Source organism: Gastrolobium bilobum, unplaced genomic scaffold (assembly GCF_033153095.1).
Source record: "Gastrolobium bilobum isolate Gb01-03AN ecotype WA unplaced genomic scaffold, APGP_CSIRO_Gbil_v1 utg23138, whole genome shotgun sequence".
Classification (NCBI taxonomy): domain Eukaryota; kingdom Viridiplantae; phylum Streptophyta; class Magnoliopsida; order Fabales; family Fabaceae; genus Gastrolobium; species Gastrolobium bilobum.
Genome location: NW_026897057.1, coordinates 115446 through 123220, shown reverse-complemented (window position 1 = coordinate 123220; position 7775 = coordinate 115446). Strand labels below are relative to the sequence as shown.

At 33.3% G+C, this 7775-nt stretch overlaps 1 pseudogene; it reads left to right on the top strand.

Moving 5' to 3' along the window:
• Positions 1-3749: 3749 nt before the first annotated feature.
• LOC133303788 (2-oxoglutarate-dependent dioxygenase DAO-like) lies at positions 3750-6908 on the top strand (annotated as a pseudogene).
• The last annotated feature ends 867 nt before the right edge of the window (positions 6909-7775 follow it).

Sequence of the window (7775 nt, the reverse complement as noted above, 5' to 3'; positions counted from 1 at the left end):
GAGCCCAACCAGGTTCTAATACCATTATCTGGCAGGTCCAGGGGGAAGCCCGTGGCGGGGGACACCACCAATGGGCTAAGCTACACTGTGATGAGTTCCACATTGGTTGGTAATGGCTAAGTGAAGAGTATATAAGTGGAAGGACCCATGAACCCAATGCCTTAAGGTTTTGGGTTGAGATGTGATGTCGGATTCACTTAGTGTATTTGATCCACTTAGCTCATTGGTGGTGGTCCCCCGCCAGGGACTTTCCCTGGACCCGCCTGACAGTGATATCAGAGCCAGGTTGGGCTCGTGCTAGCCTGGTGATTGCCTAGGAAGCGGTTTGAGTACTTGGGCCCTGGGGTACTCGGTTGAGGAAGAGCATATCAATGTTGGGTTTCACACTTGAGGGGGATATTGTTGAGATATTCAAGTGCAACGAGTCCCACATTGGTTGATAATAGGCTAAGTAAAGAGTATATAAGTGGAAGAACCCATGAACCCAATGCCTTAAGGTTGTGGGTTGAGACGTGGTTCGGATTCACTTGCTACGGTTGTTGTAGCTTAGCCCACTGGTGGTGTTCCCCGCCACAGGCTTTCCGTGGACCCGCCTGACAAAGTTTCTGTCTCATGTGCATAATTGCTTCATTGATGGTACTAAATGAATAACACTGTCATCTATTATGCTTAAAGAAAAATTATATGATATGTCCAAAGGGCTGTTTAGTTCCAAGAACAGAGTTCTATGAACATGTATGTGGAAATTATACTTATTTTTGCAAATGTGCAGCTACTTGACGTGTATCCATGTGAATGCATGTTGTCCTCATTGAGATGTACTTGTTTGATGTGATTGAGCAAATAGTCATGGATATCATGAAAGAATACAGAAACTAAAGTTTGAAAACAAGGAATGGGTATTAAGCAAATTGCTCAAGTTGTTGTAAGATAGAAGAAACATAATAAAAGGGTAGCAATGTGTTTACCTGTGAAGTGTTGCGAATTTATAGGATGAAATCGAACGTTTAATCAAATCCTAATTATATAGCTAATTTTTTGTGTGGGTTTGGCGGCATGAGTCAGAAATAGAACAAATCATTGGATAAAGAATTTCGAATAGTTCGAATAGGACAGCGAGCAAACTGCTAACATTACCACCCTCATTTTCTTAACTATTTCGAGATTTCTAATTAATAATAAAAGAGAAAAGTGTGTGTCATTTTAAAGAATGCAAAGTTATGTCATTTTAAGTGAGAGAAAGAGATAGATAAAGGAGGAGAGAGAGTGGACACACACAAAAAATATGGGTCCCATCTCTTTGTGAGAGTAAAATAATATAAGTTGTGTCATTTAAAAGGACAAACATTTTTTCCATAATAAAATCTTGCATATATTTAGTATATATACATTATCATTTTATATAAGGACTTTATTAATCTCATGCAACAAAGCAACACTCTCATGTTATAGAGACAAATATGTGAAGGACCCACCTACTTATAGAAAAAGAAAAAAAGAAAAAAAAAGTAACACGAAAATCGATGTATGTGTAGGAGAGAAAAACACTCTCCTACAACATAAGAGTATATTTTCCCTTTATATAAAATCATTATCTTATTTTGGGTTTGGTTGTTGGTAAAGCTGCAAGAATACAGAAAGAACAAAAGAGCATCTAGCTAGCAAAGTTAAAAGAATCAAACAAAATAAGCATGAAGGTCATTGAGGCATGACGGTCTGTAATTGATTCCAGGGCAACAATTTTCAGTACGACCGTTAATACAACACGATAAATTTGTATTTGGATTAAATTCATGTCGTATTTAGATTGTTAAAAATTGACGTGAAAAAATTCTTCTAGTGTTATTTCAACTCGTATAATAAGTAATACACTTTGAAGTTAACAGATTATTAGTGTTGTGTCGTGTCAATCCGCAAAATAAGTGACATAATTGAGGTTGAAGGGTAATCTGTGTCATGTCAATTCGCAAAATAAATGGGTCGTGTTTTTGTTGAAAATTTTGACCTATTTTCCAATTTGTATTATGTATTTGTGTTCATGTTGAATGTATTATATTTGTGTCAAATTCATATCATGTTATCTCAATCCAAATTATTACACCTAAAATTAGGCCATGGAAATAGAGCGCTGAGCAAAAGTGAGCATAGATTACTCTTTGCAATATGTGTTCTTTTACTTATAATAAAGAAAAGTGGGACTGATCAGGTGAGTGTTTTTAAGAGTGAAATAAATGTCTTTAGACCCGTTAGTTTTTTTTTTCTTTCTAATTTTGATAAATAAGTATCGAGTCTCCAGTATCATAGGAATATTCAAAATATTTTAGAATAGGTTAAATAAGATATAATTCGCATTTCAGAAATGTTTCATTGGGTTTTAGGGTTATTTTTATTTATAATGATATTTTTGTAATTTTTTTTATTTTAATTGCTTTGCAGGATCATTTGAGACTCGAATTATTGATGGTTGAATTCTGAAATAATTGATTATCGTTCGTCTCTTAATTTCAAAATTCTATTTAGTTAATTTGCTGTATATTTCGACATCACCACCTATTATGGAGACTTTGGATGTTGTAAATAAAAAATGGATATATATAACAATAGAGATGTAATTTTCAGTGTCATTATCTCCGCAAGTTGTGTTGCGGTCCCTCAAATCAATGCGGATGTGAAATTCGCAAGTCAGCATGTCGAGTTCGAAGCTCTGCATTTAGAGGTCGGTTTGAAGTTATCAGGTCGACCAACACGTAGTAGAAATAAGAAAAGATTGCAGAACTAAGAGAGATAGAGAGAAACACAACAATCTTTTAATATAAAAAACCTCCTCCAAGAGAGAGGAGTAAAAACTACATAACATTAGTCCATAAAATCTTCCACTATGAAAATGAAAGATTACAAAGATTCAAGCTTTCCTAGTTGTATTAGAGGTACAATCAAACATCACCAACAATTGTGGTATTCTCAAACTTCTCTAAAGAGGTCACACTCAAACTTCTTTCTAGAGATACTTACACATTCTAAGCTCTAAGCTTCAAAATGTCTAACATATTACAAAAGGTCTTCGTGTGTATTTATAAGGTGAGGGGATCCCTCCACCTTCTTCGAGAGTCTTCTTCAATCATTATGGTGGTTGATGTGGTTGGCAGACATTGAGCCTTGCACAATAAATATTGTGCATGCTATCATTAATGGAGGAACCATCCTATTAAGTTCATGTTATATTATTTTTATAAGGGGTAAATATTTTTACAACCACTTTAGATAAGATTATCTATAGTTATCTTTTATAATTATGTACTACCCTTTATAAAAATTACTTTTTTCTCTCTATTCTCGGTCACTTTTCAGAACCTATAGTCTGCTGACGTGGAGAGAACTATGTATTACTGGTAATATATAATTATACAGAGTAATCGTAAATAATTTTATTTAAAGTGGCTGTATAAATATTTTTTTCCTTCGTATAATTGTCATTATTAAATACAAATAGGCATTCGCATCTGCATCACATGTGCATCACCTAAGATATCACTTCGTATACTATTATAGAATAGATGAAACGTACATGTGCGTCACCTCCTATATATCACTTAAATATTGAGCTCAATATATTATGCATGTGAACTCAATTACTTAAGATGTTTAGGCATTACTGCTTCTATATAAAGAGTATCTTTTTTACTTCCCTTCTCCCTCACCCAAGTCCATAGAAACAAAAAAAAAAGAAAACATTTTTTTTTTAAATACAAATGGTGGAGGAGACAATCCCAATAGTGGATTTCCAGCAACTTTGTGAGGAAGAGGAGTGCAACAAACTAAGAGATGCATGTGAAAAATGGGGGTGTTTCAGAATCGTCAACCATTCTATTCCCATAACACTCATGGCGGATATGAAGTCCGTGGCTAAATTTCTACATGACCTTCCTATAGAGATAAAAAAACGCAACAAATCCGTAGTCTCTGAAACTGGCTACGTGGGATCGATTAAAACCAGTCCTCTATATGAGAGCTTAGGAATATATGATATGTGTTCATCACCCCATGCAGTTCAGGATTTCTGCTCTCAGTTGAATGTCTCAACCCACCACAGGTTTCTTTACTCTCTTACTATCCTCTTTTTTTTTTTAGAATTGTTTCATTCGATGTTTTAATTTTGTTAAGAAGTTTGTTAGAGAGATATAATATAAAATTATTAAAGTACCATCACTTACAAATTTAATCTATTGAGTCGAATTATTGCTTTACAAGATATCATGTCTCCATGACCAAGGGGTCACAAGTTGCTTCTCGTTTTCTAGTGGAATTAAGTAAGCACAAAGTAGAATAAAAGAATGGGTGTGTGCAATATGCATGCTTAAGCTGAAATGGTTTTACGTGAAGGGATATGTTAAAGAGATATAATATAAAATCATTGAAGGATTGTCACTTAATGATTTATAAGCTTTTGGGTAAAATTTGTAGTTTTACATAATATTCTTTAAGGGTGTGGGTCAGAGCTTTCCAAAAATGTTATTTTAACTTGGAGAAGAAAAATAATTAAAAGTAATGTTTGATAAAATTGATTTATTTTTAATTTAGACACAATAAATCAGTATTTTAAGAATACAAAATAACATAAATAAGAAACAATTATTTATTTATTTATTTTGTGTTCACTAATAAAATGATTGTCATACACATTCAAAATGTGCCGTGAAAATTAAATAGACCAAAACTTAAAAGGTGTTACTGAAATATTCAAAAGTAAAGTCCCTTAATCCTTCTACATGGTTTTATCAAATTTAATGGTTTATTAGGTTGGGTTTATTTGCTTCGCAGACACATAATAGAGGCATATGGCCAAGCAATTCGTGACTTGGCATCAATTTTATCGCAAAAAATGATCGAGTCTGTGGGCGTAATGGGTGCTGATTGTGAGGATTGGCCATTCAATTTTAAGATTATCAAATATAACTTCAGCCCTGAAGCTGTAGGCACTTTAGGTGTACAACAACACTCAGACACAGGATTCATAACTCTACTTCAAGACGATGAAAATGTCGGTGGTCTTGAGATTATTGACGACTATGGCACTTTTGTGGCTATCCCTCCCAAATCAGGGTCTTTCCTTTGCTTAATTGGAGATGTTGGATGAGTAAGCATAGCAAATAGTTTCATATGGGCTTAAATTTGTTTGGATCGAATTAAATCGGCCTTTTCATTGAAACAATGCAATATATATATGGTTTAGCGGATATAATGATTGGTGCGGTCAACTTTGTACTCTATAAGTACATTAGAGAAAAATGGTGTACTTTCGGAAATACTTAGTGAACCGTATCAATCTTTAGGTGCAGTCAATTTACAAACCATTTTTTTTATATATATAGGTGTGTAAATGAGCTAGGCCGGCCTATAGAGGCCTACGACCTAGCTTATATTAGGTCAGAATTGACCTATTATAAATAGTAAAATAAAACATGCCTAGACTTTTAAAAATACCTATTTAGAAAATAGGCCATAGATATTTTTGTACATGTCTGATCTATAAGCTACAGGCCGGCCTAAATCATATTATTTATTTAAAATATAATAAATAAAATTATTATTTTAATAATTTTGAACAATAAAATAATATTTTAATTATTCTTTTAATTGTTGAATATTTAATAGGTTTAAACAGGCTAACAGGCCTAGGCCAATGCTTTTATTTTTTAAATATAGATAAGGCCAGACTTGTAATTTGGGACCTATACAGGCTAACAGGCCAGGCCATACCCAATATTTTTTACACAGGTCTGGCCTATTTAAGTCAAAGTCTAGCCTAGCCTAACTCATTTACACCCCCATATATATATATATATATATGTATATATATATATATATATATGTATATATATATATATATATATGTATGTATATATATCACCAGTTTAATTTTTTTTGATAAATTATTTATTCATTTAATGTGATTGAAACACGTATTGTTTACTCTGGTGTACTTTCGGGAATACTTAGTGAACCACACCAATCTTTAGGTGCAGTCCTTTACAAACTATTTTTCCATATATATATATATATATATATATATATATATATATATATATGAGGCAGTATCCTTTGACATCGGTGTCAAATTTAAAGTTTGACACCTCATCTGAGAGTCGTTAGATAAAAAAAGATCGATGGTGTCATATGCTTACAAATCAGAGTCGTTGATCTTTTTTAATCTAACGTCTCTCAGATGAGGTGTCAAACTTTAAATTTGACACCGGTGTCAAAGGATACTGCCTATATATATATATATATATATATATATATCATTGGTTTAATTTTTTTTGATAAATTATTTATTCATTTAATGTGATTGAAACACGTATTGAGAGTGACACGTTTAAGTTGCACATTATCTTCATGTGTGATTTGTGCAAAAATTAACACAATACAAGATGCGCATCACGAGAGTATATGTTCAAGTTGCATATGAGGGTGATGCGCCACTTGAACATGCATACTCCCCATGTGCATTTTACTCATATTAGATTGACATATAATTTTCTAAAAGAATTAAATCAGTAATATATTTATTTATTTTTTGCATTACAAGAGTCAAAAGGCCAATTAAACCTTATTTTAATATTTTGGAAATTTTATTCATGCTGTTGAAATATATATTTGTATAGGCATGGAGTAATGGAAGATTTCGTAATGTGAAGCATCATGTAGTATGCAAGGAAACAACTCCTCGTTATTCAATCGGTGCATTAGTGAGACCATTAAATGAATATAATGTTGAGGCCCCAAGAGAGCTGGTGGGTCCTAATCATGCACGCCTCTATCGCCCATTCAAGTACGGAGAGTTTAAGGAGCTGACAATCACCACAGGGAAGAGAGCTGGTGAGGTCCTTGAGCAATTCCGCATTAGCTAGTTAGTGCTATGGATGGAGACAGATACCACAATGATCTCATGACCTCGTGTAAGATTTTTAAATAATTTGTCATAGGCAAATCAATGATTAAAATCATTGATTTGCCGTAACTGTGATCGTCTCGCATAAAATCATGTGATATTAGAGGATCCATTTCCCACCAAAAATGCTATTAAAAATTAAAGTGGGTGAGAAAATAAATGGTAGTAAATGGCAGGGGGAGGGTTGTTTTAGGTACGTAAAATTCTAAATAAATGGTAATAAACCTTGTATTTGTGCGTGAAATTTCTGATGAATATGTAATATTGAATGGAAGTTATTGTACACGAATAAACATATCAGCGTATTATGTACTTCGGTTATATTTTGGAATTTGGTAACATGTTAGAAAAACAGTGATTAAGAAATGTTTGGTTATACCAAAGTCAATTTATATATACAAATAAGAAACTAATACTTAATAAAATAAAGAGTTCATTTTTTCTGCAGTTACTGCAGATAACTTATCTGCAGTTAGGGGTGTAAATGGGTCAGGCCAGCCCAACCCGGCCTACATTAAGCTCGGCCTAGCCTAGCTTTTCAGAAAAGTAGAGTAGGCTTAGGCTTATAAAAAAGCTTTTATAACAAATAGGTCATAGACCAATTTTGTCAAGCCCGGCTTACAGCCTTGTAGGCTGGCCTATTTAATTTATTAAAATAAAATAATAAAATAATATTTATTTTATGTGTCAAAGTACCAATACCAACCCTAATTTTTATGTGCACCGCTGCTTCTCACTCTCGGCTTCGTCTTTTACTTTTTGTTGTTTTATTTTATGAAAGGAAAACTTGTCTAATGTCTCCAAATTTTACATGCTGTTGCACCTT